At 38.4% G+C, this 23394-nt stretch overlaps 1 long non-coding RNA gene across 1 annotated transcript in view; it reads left to right on the top strand.

Moving 5' to 3' along the window:
- Positions 1–23394, top strand: part of LOC139356950 (uncharacterized) — a 119216-nt gene that overhangs the window by 68710 nt on the left and 27112 nt on the right. The window contains exon 2 of the long non-coding RNA XR_011609493.1: positions 4155–4394. This is a non-coding gene — a long non-coding RNA (uncharacterized lncRNA). The remainder of the gene's footprint in view (positions 1–4154; positions 4395–23394) is intronic.

The raw sequence follows: 23394 nt of genomic DNA, 5'->3' as shown, positions 1-23394 counted from the left end.
GCAGGCTGTGGGGCTCCGACCCCATGGCAGTGTCTAGGGGTAAATGTTCACAGCCGAAGCCCCAGTGGGCATGTGTTACAGTGTGCTCTTTTAGCTTAGCCTCTGTCAGCTTCAGTAGACCCCCGCCTTATGGCAAGGACAGAGGGCTTTCTGTATCCCGGGGTTCTTACCTTGGGATACTGGAAGAATCGGATCACACGTGGTCTTGGAGAAGGAGTGCAAAGTTTTATTGAGTGGACGTAGCTCTCAGCATATGGGGGAGCCCGAAGGGAGACGGTTTTTTCCCTGGAGTCAGGCTGCTCCTTGGCCCGGGCTGTCCTCTGACTGCCCCAGCCAGACTCCTTCTGCTGGTCTCCTTCTGCTGGTCCGTGGCCTGTCCGCATCCCAGGCCCTGCTGATGTGCTCCTCTTGACATCCAGCCACCCGTGTGTTCCTCCACTGATGTGCTCCTCTCCACGTCCAGACGTCTGTGTTTCTTCTGTGGTAGATCTGCTCCTCTAGAGGTCCAGCAGCTTGTGTGCTCGCCTGCTAGATAGAGTCTGGGGGCGGTTTATAGGCACAGGATGGGGGCGTGGCAGGCCAGGGTGATCTTGGGAAATGCAGTATTTGGACAGGAAATGCCTCTCCTCACCCAGGTCCGTGGGGGTGGAGCCCTAGCCGGGGACCACGCCCTCCTCTCCCCAGCACTTCCCTTCCACACTTAGGCATCATTTGAAGGCACCACGCTCTTCCCTTGACAGCACTCCGTATCAATAATTCCTGCTTCTCTGATTAAATGCAGCTTGGCCTAGCTGTCTCCTGATATTCTGTGGGCTTTTTTTGTTTTGGGTATTTTTGGTTGCTATGCAAAGCTAAAGTTATTGCCCTCTAAAGAGAGCTTCTCATGTTTCACAAATTTTCTTTGTGGTATTTTCATTTTCAAGTAGTGTAAGATAGTTTCTAATTTGCCTTTGATTCATGAGCTTTTTAGAAGCTTACTTTTTAATTTCAATTTTAAATATATGTATGTATTTTTTATTTGTATTCTCTTTTAATTATGTAGTTTTAACTTAATTACATTGTAGTGAGAAAATGTGGTTTTTATAATGCAAATCTTCAAAATGTATTGAGAAAACACATGGAAACTTTGGAAAAATAATGTTTATAAAAATACATTTTCAAGTTATTGTGTAAAACATTTTATATACGTTTGCTAAAGGTTATTTTCCTACTCAAAACCTTAAACTTCCCTCTTTTTTTTGTTTTTTCTTTTTCTTTCCTGCTTTTTGTTTTCTTTTAGTCACCCTGAGGAATAACTTACTGACGGATATTTGTTTAAAAATCATTATGTACAATTTTCAATTATTTTTTGTAGCCTAACATATAATTAATATGTTATATATCCCAAGCCTTGCTTTTAGACATATCAAGGTCTGAATTGTTATATCTTCCTGCTAAATTGAATGTATATATTTATAGACTTATTTACTTTAATCATATATTTTTAAAATATCTATCTTATCTAGCGATACAACTTTTCTTCTGATTGATATTTTCCTGGTATGCTTTCCTATCTTTTAACTCTTTACATCATTGTTTTTGTTTTGTCTTGAGAACAATAGATACCTTGTGTTGCTTTGATTTTTGTACATCCTGAAATGTAGTTGTATTTTAACTGAAAATTTGGTTTTACTTTTTTAAATTATTATTAGTATATTTGTATCTATCTCTAACATTAAGTGCTTCTTGTCAACCTAGCTCTAAAGTTTTCTTTACCTTTGATTTTCATTTTTGGATTGTTACAACCTTCTTTTTCTTTATCCTTATTATCATTATATTTTATTTTCTCTACTTCTTTGGAAGTTACATGTTCTTTATTTTTCTTATAGTGGATAGCCTAATTTTTAAAAAGATATATAATACAGTATTAAATTAATCAAAATATTTTCTTTTCAATAGAGCCTTAAAATATTTTCATTTTCATTACTTTTTTTACTTCAAATTACATTATTTTCCATGTTTTTTAATTTTTAATGTTTATTCTGTCACATACATACACATTAGGAATTACTGTTTTTAATACATTAATGAATGCTTAGATTATATTCTGTATATGTTAATATATTTAACTATATATAATATATTAATGCCTTATATAATATATTGATGTCTATACCCAAAATGTCTTTCAAATTCTATTTGAAACCTTTTGAGATTATTTTATTTCTGCCAAATATATGTCTTTTTAATTTTTCTTATAAAAATCTGTTGATGGTAAAGTTTTTTCTTCCCCAAAAGTATTATTTTCATTTTTATTCTAAAAAATCATGCAATACATGGAATTCTCGGATAGAACTTATTTAATTCCAGCACATTCGAGGTAATATTTCCTTCTTCTCTGGCATTAATAGGTGTTTCTGAGATATCGGATCACTCTAAATAATGTTCTCTTGTGGTTGATGATGTGGCTATGAGTAGATAACTATGATACTATGATGTGGCTAGGAGTAGATTTTTTTAATTTTCCTTTTTCTGTTTGGAATTTATTGGGCTACCTGAAGTTGAGTTTAGTGGAATAAATAAAATGAGATATAGGGCACAATAGAACCTTGCAAAATGAAAGAGATTTCATTATATACAGAGCAACATAAATGAAAATTGAAAAACAAGTTAAGAAAAAAAATCCTAAAATATGTAAGAATTTACCACCCAAAACAATATAAAATCATGAATAGTTGCAAGTAAAGATGTACAAAACCAACACTTAAGAATAGTCACCTCTGATGTTAGTAGAAAGGGGAATAGGAGTATGGAATAAAGATAAAGGGCAGACTCACACCAAATAAAGCAAACAAAAAATAAACAAATTAATAGAGGGGCTTTGTATTGACCAATATGAAAACATACACTTAGGTGAGAAGTATTACTTACTTAAACCTTTATATCTGAGGTCCAAAGTGTATGTATGTATAGGTATATATGTGTACCCCTTCAGTTTGTACATTTCTTAACCAAAATCTTTCATTTCAATGTACTTGAGTTTATTATTTTATGACTTACACTTTGTGTTTCTCAAGTTCTCTAAAAAGTCCTTCGTAAATTTTCGTTCAAAATGATATTCTCCTGTATTTTATTCTATTAAACATACACACATACGCACACGCGCACACACACCACACACACACACCCCTATACCAATGCAAACTCATATGTATTTTTTATAATTAAGTCTCTAATCCACCTGGTGTACAACTTTGTATGTGGTATCAAGTGAGATCTTATTCGGGTTTTCCTCTGCCACCAACAGTAGGAACTTCCTAGTCAAGTCTCTTTTTTAAGGATCTGCTGTGCCTTTATATTTCTCCCCATGATGTCCTTTCAGCTTTGGGCTCTAGTTGAAAACTGTTCTACAGCAACTTACAACACATAGAAAGATGTTTCCTTCAGCCTGAATTATTTTTATGATAGCCATAATTGAAATGCAATAATACAGAAAATAATCATACACCAGCCTTGAGCAACTTCTCAGTCAGGGTACAAGATTTTGGCATAATCAAGTCTATGCTATTTCACTAGTGTCCAGATAAAAATTGCAATAAAAATAATAGGCATAATGTCATAGAGACGTAATGACAAACCAACAAGTTTTCCATCACAGCAGGAATATCCACCTCTGTTCTATTATCATTTTTATATCTTCAATGAATCTGTTCCCTCCATAAACCCAGATGATTCCTATTAGTTCCAGTATAGCTGCAATCGAAATGTCCCATTCAGTACAGTAGTGGCCAGCCAGATGAGTCACTAAATTCCAGCCTGAACCACACAGGTGACTTCTCTCTCTTTCTCCCTGTTTCTCTCTCTTTTTCTCCTTCCTCTCCTCCTCCCTCCTCTGGTAGATGGACTCCAGACATACTATCCCTTTGTCTGTCAGGATTACTGTACCTGTCTTCACATATCTAACACATTCATACATGGTCTCAGCTTTAAGATTTCCTTTGTCTGGTCTGTGGCAATCCTAAGTAAGTGCTCAATAAACTCCCTGTGCTTGCCCCATGAGAGCATTCATCAATGATATGTAAGTATTCCAGGGGACAGGGGCCCATTGCTTTACATTTGCCTGGCAGCATTTCTCTTTCCACTTCTAATATCAGACCCCTCCTCTCTGATCCTAGGCATGGCCCACGTCCCTGGGAACAGTAGAGACTAAGGCCTGGGTCTCAGTGGCATCAATCGGAGCCTTTCCCTGGGACTGATGTACAAGGGTATCTTCCTGTTGGCATCTTTAAATGAGAAGATAAAAATCCGGGTTATCGTTAGCCACATTCACTGGTCAAGAAAAAGGGCCTCTCTGCAGAACACGGCTGAGCAGAACCACACGGAAGTGGAAGAAGTAAGGAGGTTTCCAGAAGTCTGTGAGTATTTGGTTCCAATCTCTGGGCTTCTACTTCAGGCAATTCTTCCTTTGATCCTTCCCAAGTCCTATACATAGGAATTTCTGCTTTTGCTTGTGTTAAGGAATGGCTCTTTATCACGCATAATAGAGAGTTCTGACGAATATACCCGATTACTCATCTGTGTGTCTCTCAGCATTGCTCGGCAGGATAGCAGCATCGGCCTTGCCTGAGAATTTGCTAGACATCCAATTCCCAGGCCCATCCATAGACCCACTCAGCTCAAGACCTCTGGGTAGGACCTGAGATTCTGCATTTGAACATGTCTTTCAGGAGTTCTTATGCATTCTAATGTCTGAGAAGAACTCCACTAGTGTATAAAGTAAGAGAGGTCCAACCACAACGATCGGCCTGTCCAACTAGTTTACAAATTCCATAGAGACGTTTTGTCTCTTATTCAGTCTCGTACTCACCACCTAGAAAGTGCCTAGCGCACAAATTGGTATCGGAGCATATTGAACAAGAAACACAGAGAGAGAGAAAGCAGAGTAGGATGGCAAAGCTCCTGCATTCAGCATAGAGTCAGGTTTAAGCAAGGTATTTGGGGACATGGATCTGGGAATGAAAGGCTGAGACTTTGGGGTTGGAGACTGGGAAACGACACGGAATAAGAACAGGAATTCTGGGCAAGTTAACAGAGTTTGAGACTCACGAGTATGGAATGCAGCCCATCATCTTTCTCCTTGGAAGTCTGTTATTAATACATTTTTCCTCATTAAAAGGTAGACAAACAAGAGAAACCTCTTCCTACAGCCGCAATTCCTCTTTCATTGGCTCTCAGTGCCTGCACTGGGACCATCTTCACTGCTACCCTGGTTGGACTCATCCCCCCCCCCCGCCACCACCACATACGCAGCGTAGCAAAAGCACTGCATATCGAATTTGCTTTGCCAGATAAACGGGGTCTCTAGTCGGTACACAGACCTAAAAGTTTGGGTGAGAAGTTGGCATGTGAGGAATGGTGGGTGTCTTTTTTCTGGGGGCCACGGTGCCTGGTGTAGAAGAACCTGTCCTGGAGTCCCATGCAAATAAGGAGGGAAGCAGGTTACCAGGGCGCAGCACAGAACCCAAGTTAGAGCAGAAAGGGGCTTCTGGATATAAAACATACTAACATATTATCAAGTCTAGTTATTTGTTTACTTTATATTTACCCTCTTTGGAATGTTAGCATAACAAAGGCAGAGATATTATTTACATTATTTATTCTATATTCTTAAAAGAGTATATGAACAGAGGAAATGTCCAAGAATATTGAATGAATAAAGGAATAAAACAGACATGGCAGAGAGGAAGACATTTTAGGCACAAAATGAGAGGCAATTAAGCCACATTTGAACCAAGAATGGCTATTTTTTTTTTTTTTTTTTTTTTTTTTTTTTTTGAGATGGAGCCTCACTCTGTTGCACAGGCTTGAGCGTAGTGTTGCAATCTCGGCTCACTGCAACCTCCGTCTCCTGGGTTCAAAGGATTCTCTTGCCTCAGCCTCCCCCAGTAGCTGGGATTACAGATGTATGCCACCACGCCCAGAGAATATTTTTTATTTTAATAGAGACGGTATTTCACCGTGTTGGCCAGGCTGGTTTTGAACTCCTGACCTCAAATGATCTGCCTGCCTCACCTTCCCAAAGTGCTGGGATTACAAGCATGAACCACCGAGCCCAGTCAATAATGGCTTTTTTAAGGAAGTGTGCTGCCTTGGACAAGCCATGGGGAGGGATGGGCTAAAGAACCAAACCAGCAAGCATGCACATATTCAGCGTTAACTGTCCGTGAGCCCAGTATACTGGGCAAGCTGAGAAATAATTGTGTCATCCTTCCTTGATCTTGCCCACCAATTTCTTCCTCTCATCCTACTATGGTATCCACTCCCAGCACGTATGGGCTCCTATCACCCTCATTGCGTCTATCGTGTGGCTTCACAGATCCTTCAGTCCAGGCCATGCAGACCCTCACACTCAGATTTGCCTTCCTTTGGCACCATCTCACACCCCTAACTCTTCCACCTACCACCACTATAAAAAATATGTGACCTCTCACAGTGCTGTATCCTCAGAGCTCAGAGAGGTGCTTCATAGACAAGGACACTGTGGAGGCAAAAGGGCGCAGTACAGTTTGAGATGCATCCCCAGCTCATAAAAAATTAGCATCTAATTGATAATTTATCTAAGGTCAGTTGCTTCCAGGGTTATTTAGAAAAATTATACTTAAGAGAACAGTAATTTAACCCAAAATGAATGCCTCAGCCGTGGAATCTTAAACCAGTCACAGGCTGTGGAGACATTTTTGGAGTAGAGCTGTGTGATGGGGTGAGACAGGTGGTGCCCTGCAAATCACATTGGAAAAATGTGAGTTCTTGGCCACACCCCCCAGAAGTGTGATTTCCCTTTTGCTACAGTCATGGTTAGAACTTCAGCATCAACATAGTCCCAGGAAAACATGGACATACAATCTGTGGGTGTTTTCTCTAGGTGAAACACTGATCCACATAATGTTTATGTGAACATTAGCACTTACCTTTTCATTCGGGATAAAAACACTGATCCACATAATGTTTATGTGAACATTAGCACTTACCTTTTCATTCGGGATAATCAGGGATATGTAGAAAAAGAGACACGAAATAAATACCACTCTAAGCATTATGCTGGAGCTGAAGCATGACATTCTGGTTTTCTTTTTTTTTTCTGAGACAGAGCCTTGCTCTGTCGCCCAGGCTGGGGTGCAGTGGGGTGATCTCAGCTCACAGCAAGCTCCACCTCCCGGGTTCACGCCATTCTCCTGCCTCAGCCTCCCAAGTAGCTGGGACTACAGGCGCCCGCCACCACGCCCGGCTACTGTTTTGTATTTTTAGTAGAGACGAGGTTTCACCGTGTTAGCCAGGATGGTCTCGATCTCCTGACCTCGTGATCCACCCGCCTTGGCCTCCCAAAATGCTGGGATTATAGGTGTGAGCCACCGTGCCCAGTCAACATTCTGGTTTTCAATAGCTCTCCATCTTAATCATTTCTATGAGGCACATGCCATCTCCTCCAGATCTTGGTTTCATCATGCACCATTGTTGACTTTACTGTCTGGTTAAATGTGCAACACTGTGTTTCCTCTCTCTGGAAGTTACCTGTCTTCCATGTCTTCCTCCAGACTTAGATTTTTCCATCTCTGATAGTTGCTTGATGGAATGAGTGTAAATTTTATAGATAAAGAAAGACACATGAGGTCATTCATGAAGCCTGGGCCCACCAAGGTTGCCTGAAAAAGGTTTGGGCATATTGCCTGGTGAGTTAATGTCAGGTTTTTCATTTGTGACTGTTAGCTTTGGTGAGGTCTAGAATGTCAATATTACAAGCTATTTGAACTCAGTCATGGAAAGATATGCAATCAATAGTCCCCTTATCTTATTCCAAACAGATCTTAAAAAAAAAAAAAAGTCCAAAGAGTGACCTACTAGCATTATCTAATGAACGAAATACTCTCTTTTCCCTTTTACCTCTCCAAATATTAAATTGTCAATTTTATAATTTAACATTAAATGAGAGCCTACTACATGCCAGGTATAGCACTAAGCCCTGGAAATATACAGATAAACAAAATCCCTGCAGTCCTTAAGGAGAGCACAGTGAAATGGGGAAGACATGTGTCAATAAAAATGTGCAAAAGAGAGTGGCAGGACAAGATGATGTAAACCCATTTCTCCCTGCTGTTTCTTACTAAGAAGTCGAGGAGGAAGTGACTCCCTTTTCCTGCCAAGCTTGAGACTTCCATTACCCTCCAAAAGTACAAAGGTAGGCAGATGGAAATGGTAAGAGAGATTCAGCCACAGCAATCAGCCTGTCCAGAAGGCTTCTTATTCCACGGGCCTAAGACGGCTTCCCCCTCCAGGGTAGGTGGGCCAGCACGTTTCCCAGTTTACTTTATGAGGCCAGTATTATTCATATACCAAAGCCCCAAAAAGACAGTACAAAAACAAAACTACAAAGTATCCTGTCTCGTGAACATAGACACACAATTTCTCATTAAAGTATTAGCAGACTTGCTGATTCAAGCAGCAAAGAAAAAATTTAAAACAATTATTAGCAAACAAATGTATGAATGTATACAAGTAATCAATTATACTCAATGTCCAAGTGGTATTTATTCTAAGTATGCAAGGCTAGCTCAACATTTTAAAATTAATGAATGTAATCCGATATATCACACACAAAGTTCAAAATAGATGAAAGGATGGAAAAGGATATACCAAATTAATTATAATAAAAGGAAATCTGGAGTGACTATATTAGTATCAGACAAAGTAGAAAGCAGGACAAGAAATAATATAAGGAATGACCAGAGATGTTGCATAATGATAAAGTGGTAAATTATTCAAGAAGACATATCAATTACAAATTTGTATACCCCTTAAACAGTTTCAAAATACATAAGGTAGAAACCTATCAGACATATCAAACTAAAAGGAGAAACAGAAAATTCACAATGACATTTAGAAACACTACAACCTTCTCTAAGCAATTGAAAACAACTAGACTGAAAATCGTTAAGAATATTTAATACCTGAATAACACTATCAATCAACATGTTTTAATTAACATGTGTGAACACTTCAACCAAAAACATCAGAATACACACTCTAAGTACACATGGAACATTCGCTATGATAGACCACATTCCTAGTCATAAAACAAAATGTACTAAACTTAAAAGGATCAAAGTGTGATCTTGAATCAAAATGAAATTAAAACTAAAAATTGATAACAAAATGTTATTCAGAAAACATTCAAATATTTAGAAGTTAAACACCATACTTCTCAAAAAATCCAAGGACGAAAGTGGAAATCACAATGGGTATTACATAATTTTTATATTGATTAAAATGAAAATGCAACATATCAAACCATGTGGGGCACAACTAAAGCAGGGCTTAGAAGAAAATGTATAGTGTAAAATTGTTATATTCAAAATGACAAGAAGTCTCAAATTAATAATTTAATCTTCAACCTTAATGAACTATGAAAGGAAGAGCAAATTAAATGTGAAGTGAAAAGAGGGAAATAATTAAAATTAAAGATGAAAATCAATAAAACAAGAATAGAAGAAACTATAGAGAAAGTAAACAAAATAAATTGCTAGTTCATTAAAAGATATATAAAATTGACGTCCTTCTAGCCAAATGGATGATGAAAAACCAGAACTGACACAATTTACCAAGAAATATAAGAAACCTTATGGACTATAAGAAAGATAATAAGGTAATATCAATAGTAATTTTATATCAGTGAATTTGATTTGATAGCATAGGTGAAATGGACAAATTACTTGAAATCAGCAAACTATCAAAACTCAAGAAGTACATATAATGAACAGTCCTATATCTATACAAGATACTGAATTTTTTCAACAGTCTTTTCACAAAGAAAAAAATCCAGGAATATATAAGAACAAGTCTACCAAACGTTTGAGCAGAAAAATCTACCAAATGTTGAAATCTACCAATGTTTAAGCAGAAAATTATATACAATTATAAAAATTATTTTGAAGAAAGTAGAATTAGAAGAAAGTCATCTTAATTTCATTTATGAAGCCAGCATCATACTAGTGACAATATCAGACAAAGACAGTAAAATAAATAAAATATACAGACCAATACAATTATTATTATATACATAAAAATCCTTAGCAAATAGAATTCAGCAACAAAAAGTATAAGGATAATGCAATGTGAGCAAATGAGATTTATCAAAGGCATGCAAGGTTGGTCCAATATTTTTAAAGTGAGCCAGTGTGGTCACAAATCAATTATCTCAGTTCTTACCTGAAAGAAAATTAGGAGAAGAATAGTAAAGCTGATCAATCAAAAGGAAGATGTTTCTTAATTTTTGAAAGATATCTTTTTATGTGAAATAAGACAACTTATTTGAAGATAAGAGCACAGATCAGTGAAATAGAAATATGGAAAACAACTGAGAAAATAAATGAATCAAAAAACTGATTCTCTCAAAAAAAATTAAGAAAATTAACAAACCACTAAAAAGGCTGACAAAAACAAAATGAGAAGGCATGGGTCACCAATATCAGGAAAGAAACAGAGGACAGCGCTACAAATCCTCTAGCAGTACTGACAATGAGAGAATGGTAGACACAAATTTATGCTCATAAATTTTACAACTTAGGATAAATGAATGAATTCCTTGAGAAACTTAACTAAGATAAAATATGTAATCTGAAGAGGCCTATAGCCAACAAAGAAATAAATATTTATAAATTAAAAGCCCTAGAAAATAATCTCCAAACACGCAAAAATTTACTAGAAAATTTTACCAAACATTTAAAGGCAAATTACACATGGTAACTTCCAGAAAATATAAAACTAAACAGTTCCCAGTTCATTTCATAAAGCCAGTATTATCCTGACACCAAAAGCCTAAAATGACATTACGTGAAAGGAAACTGTCAGCCACTATCTCTCATGAACTTAGTCACAGAAATCCTTAACAAAATTTAGCAAATGAATTCACCAATATATTAAAAAAAAAAAAAACAAAAAAACTCATGACCAAGTGGGATTTCTTTTTCAAGTGTACAAGTCTTCAACATTTGACCATCAATTAATGTGATTAACCATATCAACAAGCTAAAGAAGGAAAGTCATATCATCTTATCAATTGACACACAAAAAGCATGTTCTCCCATTCATGATAAAAACTCTCAAAAAATTAAGAATAGAAGGAAATTATCTCAACTTGATAAAGAACTTTCCAACGTGTTTCAGTCAGACCCTTTTTTAAGATACTATCCTCATTAGTGACTGCCTGTATATAATGTCCCGTTTTTCCTTGGATACTTCATAAAGGCCTTGCTCAAACACAACCTCCTCTAGTAAGCCTTCCGTGACCAGCACACCCTTATTTACTAGCCAGTTCTACATTTAAAAAAAAATCATTATTTGTGTCACAAAAAAATCCATGTAAACCATGTAATATTGTTCATTGTTATTACATGTGTTAGATTTGTTCCATCAATAACAACAGAAGATTCTTAAGGGAAGGAATTTAGGACATAGTTTCTGTGTTATCCACTGGGCCTCTTATGAAAATAAACTAATTATAGATTCTGAGTAAATATAACTAAAAATATGGGAAGAGAGTGAATTGAGTAAGAATGAGAAAAAAGAGTAAATGAGTACTTGTCTGTGAGAAAAATGTATGTTCTACGTTACAATTTATAACATTTAGTAAATCAAATAATTTCCACAGCTTAATTTACTGCATATGTAAAATAAAGAGAAATGTATCTGTGCTGGTTATGCTAAGAGCTATTGGGCTGAACTAGGAATGAGATGCTCATAGAGAAGAATACATGAGCTGGCCTGGGAAGTCACTTCTAGACTGAGGGGAGGTAAGCATGAAGAACTCACAGGCACCACTGCTGGGCCCAAGGGTGAAGGACAGAGGTGGGGTGAATAGATGCAGGGATTTCGGGTGGAGGACTTCTTCAGTGAGTATGACTATGAAAGTAAAGACAACTGGAGGCCAGGATGGAGAAGCAAGTCCATGGGTGGTATATGATTCAGAAATCTCCAGAGAAATAGAATCAATGGATGGATGGATGGATGGATAGATAGATAGATAGATAGATAGATAGATAGATAGATAGATAGATAGATAGATAATACATAGATAGATGGATAGATAGATAGATATACAGATAATAAATGATAGACAGTGATGGAGATACATAATAGACTAGATAGATGGATACATTCAATAGATGGATAGAAACAGATAATATGTATAAATATAGATAGACAAAAATCAGAGGAATTTATTATGGGATTGGGTCACAAAATTATGGAAACCTAGAAGTTCCATGAAAATCAGAAATGCTGGTGGTGTAATTCATTCCAAATCTGAAGGCCTGAGAACAAGGGGAGCTGAATGGGACTCCCAGTCTGAGGCCAATAACCTGAGAACTAGGGGGACACTTGGTGCAAGTTTCAGAGTCCAGTGACCTGAGAATAGGGGCTTTAGTGTCCGAGGGTAGGAGACGGATGTTCAAACTCAAAAGGAGAAAGACAGAATTCACCCTTCCTCCTCCTTTTTGTTCTCTTCTGGCCCTCAAAGGACTGGATGGTGCCCACCCATGTTAGTGAGGGCAGATCTTTAGTCATTCTACAATTTGAACATTCATCTTTTCCAAAAACACCTTTATAAACACACCCAGAAATGATGTTTTGCCAGCTCTTCAAACATCTTTTAACCAAGTCAAACTGACACATAAAGTCACCCATCACAGTCAGAAAGTTCCAGAAAAGATGTGCAAGAGGCTGAAGAAGACAAAGGGGCAACTCTTGGAAGGTGTCCACAGAAGGCAAGAAGAAATGACTGTACACCTGGATCTGGCTGAGAGTCAGGGAAGGTTTTCCTGAGGAATTGGAGAAGTGTGGGTCAGTACACTTCAGTTTCAAGTGACAAAGATCCTACTCAAAGTGGCATAAGTGAAACAAGGAATTCATTGACTCTTCTAACTGAAAAGACTGGGGGAACAGTTTTCTTTATACTTTTATGGAGTGGAATTCACGTGATTTTTCTCTTCCTCTCCCCAGATCACTTGTTTTGACACTGTCTCTGCTTCTTCCTCTCTTCCTGACCTCGGTTACTTCTATTGTAAGCAGCATTTCTCCCTATGGCAGGGATAGTGGGGAAGGGAGAATAGCACTGGCTAGGCTATAAGCACCTGCAAGCTTCTGTCATCCCAGATTGGAGCCCATTGTAGAAAGCAAACTCCTTCTATCCTAAGGTCCATACTCAGATTCAGAAAAGAACCCTGATTATCCAAGTTTAGAGCACACATCCATATTCCTGGATGAAACTGAGACTAGAGAGATACAGTGTTAATTAAAGGAGGAACAAGCCTAGGTCCTATGCCCACTAGTAGAAGAAGAGTGAGATCCTGATATCAGCAGACCTATCAGAACCACATGAAGAAGAGAAGCTACAATTTCCCAGAGCATTTTGTTTTTACCGAAAGGAAGAGGAAAAGGCCTCTGGACAGAAAAAAATACAGTTGACCCTTGAACAACATGGATTTGAACTGTGCGGGTTCACTTATAAGCAGGTTTTCTTTCACCTCTGCCACCCTTTGGACAGCAAGTACAAGCCTCCTCTTCCTTCTGCTCAGCCCACTCAACAAGAAGATGGTGAAGATGAAGACTTCTATGATGATCCACTTCCACTTAATGAATAGTAAATATATTCTCTTCCTTATGATTTTTCTTAATAACATTTTTTTCTTTCTCTAACTTACTTTATTTTAAAAATATAGTATATAATACATATGACATACAAAGTATGTGTTAATGGACTTTTTAAGGCTTCTGGCAAAGGTAGGTCAATTTAACTATTGTAAGCAGTGAAGTTTGAGGGAGTCAAAAGTTATATGTGGATATTCAACTGCATGGGGGTCAGCACCCCTGACTCCCATGTTTTTCAAAGGTCAACTCTAGTCTACTCTCTCTCTAGGCATATGCTTATAAATACAGTTTATTAGAAAATTAATACATTACTGCTTGAGCTGCCAACCCTCAGAAAGTGAAATAAACCTCCTGAGGAATTCCAGCTCTGATGTGGCTCCCTTACTGCTAAAGCATACTTGGCCCTTGGATTCCAGGAAATGCACTTGTGACTCCTATCTCCTGCCCTTGTTCCAGTCTTCCCTTCTTCACTTCCTTTGACCAGCCTCATGGGTTGGTGTGCCCCAGGCTTCCACACCGTACCCTCTTGCTGGAAAGCCTCCATCACTTTGTGGTTTCCATTTTCACCTCCTACAGCATGAATTGAGAAATTATTCATTTTCTTATATGCAAATGCTACACAACATCTCTGACAATTCTTTCCGGAGGCATTTCAAATCCAGGTGTCCAATACCAAATGCATTTCCCTTTAAAACCTGATCCTTATTCACATCTTCTATGTCTTGGTTAATGGCACCCATTGTACAAACACAAATTTTGAAACGATTCTTGACTCCTCCTTCCCCTTCCATCTCCAAACAGTAAGTTACCAAGAAAAATTCACTGTATCTCCTAAATCGTTCTTAAATCTTTCTCCTTTTCTCCAACTTCATGATTACTTTCATAGTCAAGCCCCTCAAGCTCACTTCGTATTACTTATAGCCACTATTTATTGAAAGTTTACTGTTTGCTAGGCCAGCACTCAGCACTTCATATAGGTTTTCTCAAGTAATCTCTAAACCAATGTCAGACATTATGTTAGCGAGAGGCATAAAATAGCCCTCTTGCTTGCCTCTCCATTCATGCTCTTGCTCCTCCTGCCAGGCTGGAGTAGATGCTAATGTAATTTAGACAGTGGTACTCACAGAGCAGCAGCATTGCTCTTTCACAGTCCTGTGTAAATGTTTGTGTCCTTTTAGCAACAACGAGAGGGAGGGTGCTGTTGGGATTTTGTGGGCAAAGACCAGTAATTGAAATTCCTAGGACATGCAAAATAGTCTCGGATAATGAAGAATTGCCTTAAACACAATGATAATTGCATCTCTATTGGTAAAGCACTAAACTAGGACATTGATTGAACTGTATTCCCAAGCCAGCTCACTCATCATATGCTTCAAAGAAATATACTTGTGTGTAATCCTCCCTTCCACTCTTTCTGGGTGTGTATTTCTCTCCTTGTATACAAACGCAAGCATTCGGGTCATTACTGCGGGTCCATTCATTCATCCATTTATTCAGTGGCTAACTATTGAGCAACTGCTGCATGCCAAGTACTCTGCTAATGCTGGGTAATGAGCAACACTGACACAGTCTCTCCCATGTGGAGCCCAGAGTGTAACTGGAGAGAGAGAGGAAAATAAACAAACCAATAATCACAAAAATAAATGGAATTACAACTGACATAAAAGCAATGGAAGGAAGGTGCATGGAACTAAAAGCAAAAATGAAAGGAATTGGAACGCTGTATCTGGACTGGGAGGTAAGAAAAGGTCTTGCAAAAGTAATAGTCTAGCTGAGATACGAAGTCTAGGTAGGAGTGAACTAGGTAGAGATCTGCTGAGAGTAGGGTGAAGAGGGGGGAGAGATTGTCAGAAAGCATAACAACAAATAAAATCATCCTGTGACAAGAGAGAGCATGTTGGATTCAGGGACCCTAAGGAGGGCCTTGTGGCTGGCACAAAGTCTCAACAAGTTGTGCAGAGCAGGTGGGCCCAGAAAGACAGGTAGGGGCCAAACCATGCATGGATTTGCAGATCATGCTGAGATCATGAAATCACAATCCAAGTGTTTTGAGAAGCTAATTAACTCTTTTTTTATTATTATTATACTTTAAGTTCCAGGGTACATGTGCACAACTTGCAAGTTTGTTACATATGTATACATGTGCCATGTTGGTGTGCTGCACCTATTAACTCGTCATTTACATTAGCTATATCTCCTAATGAAGCTAATTAAATCTTTCAAAAAGGATTGATGTGGTCATATTTGCATTTTGAGATAGGTCATTCATAGGTGGATTTGAATAAGGCAAGAATGGACACAGTAGATCAAACAGCCTGCAATTATATTGACCCTGTGAGCAGGGCGAGTGGTTTGATCACACTCACCAGAGGTGGTGGCAGAAAACATGGAAAAAAATAGAAGAATCTGAGGGTAGCTTAGAAAGGATAAATAAAAGGCCTCCTTCAGGCCTGAGATGAAACCTAGTGCTTGAACTCTGATTTCCAGAATTACTAATGAGGGTATCAGACCAGATATTAAACATGATAACTATTTTTCTATGTGATTAACCTGTCCATCACCCTTAACGCTATCTTTTTTTTTTAAAGAGGTCTCATTTACGGGAGTTGCATAGATGTAAAATTATTAGTAATAAATGAAGCCAAATTTAAACCTATTTCTGTTTTAACCCAAAGCCTAGACTCCTTAAAATAGTACCCTGCATTGTGTCTTCATGCAATGGCCATTTAACTGGGATTCTTGCCTCAAGTTCTACCATCTAATTTTGTGATTCACAAATAGTGCACCTCAGACCAGCAGCATCAGCATCACCTGGGAATTTGTCAGAAGTGCAAATTCTCCAGTCTCTTCCCAGTCTAGAGAATCAGAAATGCCAGCATTGGAGTCAGCAATTGGTGTTTTAACAAGACCTCCAGGTGAATCTGATACATGCTGAAGTTTGAGAACCAATGATTTAACTCATTTTCCACACTCCTTCTGTAAGAAACACTTTGAAGTTTCTTCAGCCAAGAGTCATGCATAGTCAATGACCTCTGAAAAACAGATTCCCTCCCTAGATTTTATTCAGCTCTCTCAAGGATAATAATAGTCAGAGAGGTTAGTCACTTAACAATTCTCTTTTTCACTGTTACATTCCGAGCTCCTAGGACAGTTCCTGGAACGAAGAAGGCACTCTGTATTTGCTGGTTGAATAAATATGATGTATGTCTCTTTTGAATATAATTTTTCTTCACTTCTCATGCCCAGTCTTTCCATTTATTTTCAGCTGAGCCTATTTTCTCACAATTCTTATAAGAGTCAATCAGTGGTACCAAAAGGAGGATAAACATCACAGTTCCCATTGCTCACTACTCCCCCTTCTCCTGACACGCCCTCCTGAGGGGGGAAGAGTCACTGCTGTAAAAGTCAGCTATTCCCTGTGCATTTTTTAAAACCCCATCATTTCCCGCAGCAAAATGTCAAGAGCTATTTGTCTGGGAACCCATAACTTGGTAGGTAATAAAATAAGCATAGATTTGAAAATCATGTCTTAGGACTAAAGGACTCCAAGGAATTTTAAATAAATGATTTATCTAAATGAGTGATTGTATTAATTGCTATATCTAGAATTTAGCTTATCTGTTAATACACCCTGGTGAATTCAGTGATATGGCTCCTCTCCAAGGTGCCTGTGGCCATCACGATGTCATTCACACAGGACGAAATGTCCACCCCCAAGGCTAAGTGAGAAACATTATCTCAGCAAAGCTACATTCTAGCCTGGAAACATATGGGCAGAGAAGAAATTAACAATGGGAGCTGGAGGGGCAATAAACATATGACATTATCACTAAGAAAATCCATTTAGATATTTAAGTTACACACTCTAGTGTCAGCCTGTTTAAATGGACCTATTGATCTTTCAGTTTCAATAAAATTGCTCTCATTTCGATTATACTGTTTAACCTTGAAGAATTTTAGGAAACATCTTAGTTCCAGCACCTTCCTTTCTCCCTACATATTACATTTTAATCCTTTCTTACTTTCCAGCTCTCTCTTATTCTCTTTGCTCCTTCCTTCCTTCCCCACAACCCTAAAGCTTACGATATTATTTAAGGCATCCTGAGTATCTACCACATTACATGAATACAAAAATAAAGACTACACAGTATTCACTGCAATCTAGCTCTGTAATTTTAGCCAATTCTTCAGTTTTCTCACTAATAAAATATATATCATAATATTTTATGATACACATGTTATGTTTATTATGAAGAGAAAATGAACTAATATGTATACAAGTTCTAAGAAGAATTTAGAGCAAATAATACGCTCTATGTAAATGTTAGTTGTTATTTAAGAGCAGAGACAGAAAGAAGGGATATAAGGCATATATCATTTGTAGGATGGAGAAATGACGTGCTAGAAGACCATTTCTCAGTGACATGATTTGAAATGGGATCTTAAGAATTTGTGTACCAGCGTACTCATTTATTAAATATACTGAGTTATTTTAATAGGCCAAGGCCTGTGCTAAGCACATGTGATGAGGAGATAACCAGTGTGTGTGTGCTCACGTATGTGTGTGTGTGTGTTGTTGTTGTCATTGTCCTTGGTTCTAGGAGGGACTCAGCTGTGTAGATCACACTTGGGACCTTACATATGTCTACAATCACTGGAGCCAGAGTCTTCTTCAGGCTTCTCCACTCATCCGTGTGGTACTTGAGCCAAAACAGCTGCGATGTCAGGGGCTGCTCAGGCATCTCTCTGCCCATGAGACCTCTCTGCATAGCTAGTTTGAGCTTCCTCATATCCTGGAGATCCTTGGGTGGGTGTACTACTTACACAGTGAATGTCTTCTTCCAGAGCGAGCATTTCCAGGAAAACAGACAGAAGTTGCCAATTCTCTTAAAGGTTAGGCCCGGAACTTGTAAGGATCCCTTCCACTGAAGTCATTGTTTGAAGCAATTGCTAGTCAAACAAGCTTCAGGAAACTGGAAGAATAAAGTCCACCTTTTGACTGGGGGATGTGCTTTTGTAGTCACCCAGTGGGTTCTTGCTGCTGCCTCCACAAAGTCCATTCACTGAGACCATGGCATTGCAGTAGGGAAAGTTTAATTGATGAGAGCCTGGCCCATGCAAGAGAACTGGAGGTAACACTCAAATCATTCTCTCAGGCTTGGAGCTTAGAGTTTTTATAGACAATGTGGTGGACAGGGAGCTAGGGAATGGGTGCTACTGATTGGTTGAGGATGAAATCATGGGGGTATCGAAAACTGGCCTGGTGTATTGACTTCATCTCTGGGTGGGACCACAGGACCAGCTGAGTCATGAGTCATGCGTCTGGGTGAAGTTAGTCTGAAATAATCTAAAAAAAAAAAATCTTAGTTTTCACAATAGTGATGCTATCTATAGGGCCAATTAGGAAAGTCACACATCTCGTGACCTCCGGCCACATGACTCCTGAATAGTAAGGGATTATATAAACTGACTACATTTGAGCAGAGTTCAGGCCCCTCTCATCATCCTAATCTTGGGGCCTTCCTTTAGTCTTACAAAGGTGGTTTTCAGTCCCTGAGCAAAGTTGGGGTTAGTTTTAGGGAAGGACTATTATCCTCCTTGCTTTCAAGTTAAACTGTAAACTAAATTTCTCCTGTGGTTAGCTTGGCCTATACCCAGGAATGACCAAGAACAGCTTTGAGGTCAGAAGCAAGATGAAGTCAATTATGTCAGATCTCCCTTACTGCTATAATTTTGAAAAAGCGGTTTCACTTTCGGGGAAGTACAGAATTGATGGTGGCCATTTTACATATAAGTCTTCAAAGTAATGGCTTACTATCCTCATTCTACAGAAAAAGAGGTTGAAGTTAAAGAGAAACCTGCCCGAAATCAAGCCATAAAGTAGCAGAATTGAGCTACAAGCCTAAGTTTTACCCCAAAACTTTATGCATACCCACGGTGATATTCCTTTCCTGGGATATGATGAAGGAATGAGAAGACTCCTGGGTTGAGATGTGATCCCAGCACCGCTCCTATGTTGCTGTGTGATGTTGGGTAAGTCTCATCCCACCTCTGGACCTCACTCTTCTCTTCTGTATTGTGAGGGGATTAGACTCAGTGATGCTGCAGGCAGTCTCAGCTCTAAAATTCTGCAGGTCTGACCATCTTTGCTTTGCCCCTTTGGCTATGGATTGACAGACTGTCTCCTTAGTTTACAGAGAAGCCTCGGCATGTCAACTTCATGCCCATGTGGGTTATGAACCTCTCTGATTCCCTTTCAAGGAGGACTTGCTGTTGAGACTTTCAGGGGTGCTGCCAGACACCTCAGGGTAAGACTCAGTTGCACAGAGCTGCTTAGACCAAGGTTCTGCACTTTAATCAAGGCATGAGTGTAAAGACCTGGCCATTTCAGCTTAACAGAGGGATAGCTCTGATGGCTATTTTAACTCTAGAACTCTCCAGGGAGGTAACTGGTGTTGCCATTAGGTCTCACGCCTCAGCTTTGGTCTCTACCTAATCCTGCTTCCTCCTCCTCCCCAGGGGCACTCCCTAATAAATATCCTGTAAGGAAACTTCATCTCTGAGCCTGTTTCCCAAAAAACACAACTAAGATCAACTCGGCTAATCACTAAGATCCACCTCCTAACATAGGTTCCAACAAGCTGGCTTTTCTAAGAATAACTGATGGGAATATGGGAAAATACATATTTTCCAGTGTCCCCAATTTTATGTATGAAAAAAACTCAGTCTTAGGGATGAGAAAGGGCTTTCCCCGATAATAGAGCAAGAAATGACGGAGCCAAGGTTCAAATTGTGTACACCTAACTGCAAGACCCATGCTCATCCCAATATTCACAGAGAAAATCTGAAATTTTCCAAGGTAGTTTTGATGTAATATAATTGGGTTTCTGCAGGAACTAAGTAAAATTTCATGTTTATACACTTTTAAGCAATTAGATTTAAATGCCTTTTCAAATCAGAGAAAGTTCTTTCATACTCCAGGTGTCTGAAAGTTTTCCGCAGAAAATGAAATAAACATAATTTACATGTGGGACCCACTGTTTATATTTTCCAACCAATTCTATATTTATTTGTAGTTTTCTCCATTTATGATTTCTTTTATATATATATATGAGTTCATATACATATATATTTCATATATATATATGAAATCAATACATATGTTAATCAACTATTATCTGGTATTCCTTACTGGAGGAAAATGGTTTAGATCATGCTTCTCAAACATGACAACACTTTTTAATCTCCTAGGAAGCTTTTCAAAAACACAAATTCCAGAACTCTCTTCTCCCAAGCCAAGTAAATCAGAATCTCTGGAGAAGACACACAGGCATATTATGTTTTGAAATCTCCCCAGAAAATTCTGAAGTCAGGATTAGAAATAATGGGTTTTGTTGTTGCTGCCTAATATACATTCTATTAGCTTCTTTTAAAGCTGCATAACAGCTTATGTTAAGACTATAACATTGATCTGTCCACATTCACTCCTTTAAAAAATTTATTTTGCCTGAAGCAAACATTTCCTGAGTACCTACCATGTGCCAAGCCTTTAACTAAGGCTTGGGGGATTCAGTAATGAAAAATACAGCCTTTCATTTTGAGGAGTAGAGTTTATAGTGGGAGTGAGCCAGGAAAGAGACATGTAAAAAAGCAATTTGACTTCAGTAAATGACAAGTTTGTGCAACGAATTAACAAGGCCCAAGAATGGTAGGTTTTCTAACTCATAATACTGGCTTAGAGAGAGCATTCTTATGCAGGTTACCCTTGAAATTACCTAATAGAAAGCGTAGCAATTATTTCTGGGGACTGAATGACTGAATGGGTGACGTGTTTTTTGTTTGTTTGTTTGTTTGTTTGTTTTTGTTTTTGTTTGAGATGGAGTCTCACTCGGTTGCCCAGACTGGAGTGCAATGGTGTAATCTCGACTCACTGCAACCTCCACCTCCCGGTTTCAAGTAATTCTCCTGCCTCAGTCTCCTGAGTAGCTGGGATTACAGGTGTGCACCATCACACACAGCTAATTTTTATATTTTTAGTAGAGACAGGTTTTCACCATGTTGGCCAGGCTGGTCTTGAACTCCTGACCTCGTGATCCGCCTGCCTCAGCTTCCCAAAGTGCTGGGATTACAAGTGTGAGCCACTGTGCCTGGCCAGGTGAGGTGTTTTAGGCAAAGGGAACAGATTCAGAGGACAAAACACTGTGTTTTTGGAGGCAAGCAGGGTCAATTCAAGTACTTGAAAGACTGCCAAATTCTGAGATCATATCATGCAAATCAAAAGCAAAGTATTAGTTCATCATTCATGACAATTTATATCTACAGCTCCCACAAAATTACAGAAATAAGATATCTGCTGCTCTATATGAATTCAAATGTTTATTAAAATGTTTACATGGTGGGTAGTAAAAAACAGTTTTACAAAAATCAAATGCTAGGCAGTGGCACCAGTTTTGAACCATGTTTCTACCTCAAGGATGATGTTAGGGCTTTACATATATTATTTTACTCAATAATTCTGTAAGGAAAGCATTCTCATCCCTACTCTTCATGTGAGATAAATGAGGCTCAGAGAAAAGAAAGTACTTAAATAAGGTCATGCCTCTTAGGAGTGGTAAAACTAGGATTCAAGATCACAGTAAGAATCCAGAAAAGTAAAAAGTAGAAGTGCTTGCATTTTTCTATCCTCGGTCTTATTTTTACAATCATGAGCTTAGAATTCTGAAAAAGGCTAAATCAAAATAAGTGTAAAATAAAAGGTTACTCAACGGTATCTTGCAATGAAGATGTAAATGACCGTGTTACATGTTTATTGTGATAATTGTCATGAATAATGCAAATACAATACATCAGATTATCTGACTATAGTTGTGCACAATAGGTGGTAGCCATTGTTGTTGTTGTTGTTGTTGTTAGTGCTACTAATAACTTGTAATCGTATCTTACAGAAAATTTTAGGTTAGATAGTGCTTTCAAGAAAGTCACCTTGTATTATATTACACCACCTCTATAAAACAGACTATCCTGATTTTACAGATAAAGAATCAAAAATATCTTCTGCTTAAGTAACTTTCAAAAGCTATAGAATTAGTGGGCAAAAAGATGAAATTCAAAACAGTATCATGCCTCTTTCTTACAACTATAATTCATCAGTTTTTATGAAGCCAACCCTCCCACCAGGAGCAAGGGAGGAAGACATGTAACCCAAACACACATGCAAGTACATATGTGCACACAACTGTTTCAAGGTTTCAGGGGATTACCAAGAAATATAGGATTTAAGGAGTCAAAATCTCACACAAAAAAAGAGAAATGTGCTGATGTGAGCCTAATGTTTCATCTGGCCTTTCCCCTCTAGGCATCCGCTGGTTACCAAACTACACAGGACTAGAGTCTAAAAAGTCAAACTAAAGCTGCTCCAAAGAATTCCAAAATCCAAACAAAATTTTTGACAATTACATGGGATTGGAGAGATAAAACTTAGAATTCAGGGTTCCCAAGGAAACAGGGGTACCAGAAAGGAGGGAGGAACACAGCAGGTGAGCTCAATACATGGCCCCAGTTTTCCCTAAGGGGCATTTGAGAAGATGAAACACTAAGCATAGCTTTGGAGAACCTCACAGTGTTATGTACGCAAAGAAATATGGGTCCCAATAAGGAGAGATCTTATGTAAACTCAAAGTTTGGGCTTTTGGAAGAGTTCACGCTGGGAGTAGGTGC

The sequence above is a fragment of the Macaca nemestrina genome, chromosome 11, assembly GCF_043159975.1.
Source record: "Macaca nemestrina isolate mMacNem1 chromosome 11, mMacNem.hap1, whole genome shotgun sequence".
Lineage (NCBI taxonomy): Eukaryota > Metazoa > Chordata > Mammalia > Primates > Cercopithecidae > Macaca > Macaca nemestrina.
This window is presented reverse-complemented; position numbering and strand designations above follow the sequence as displayed.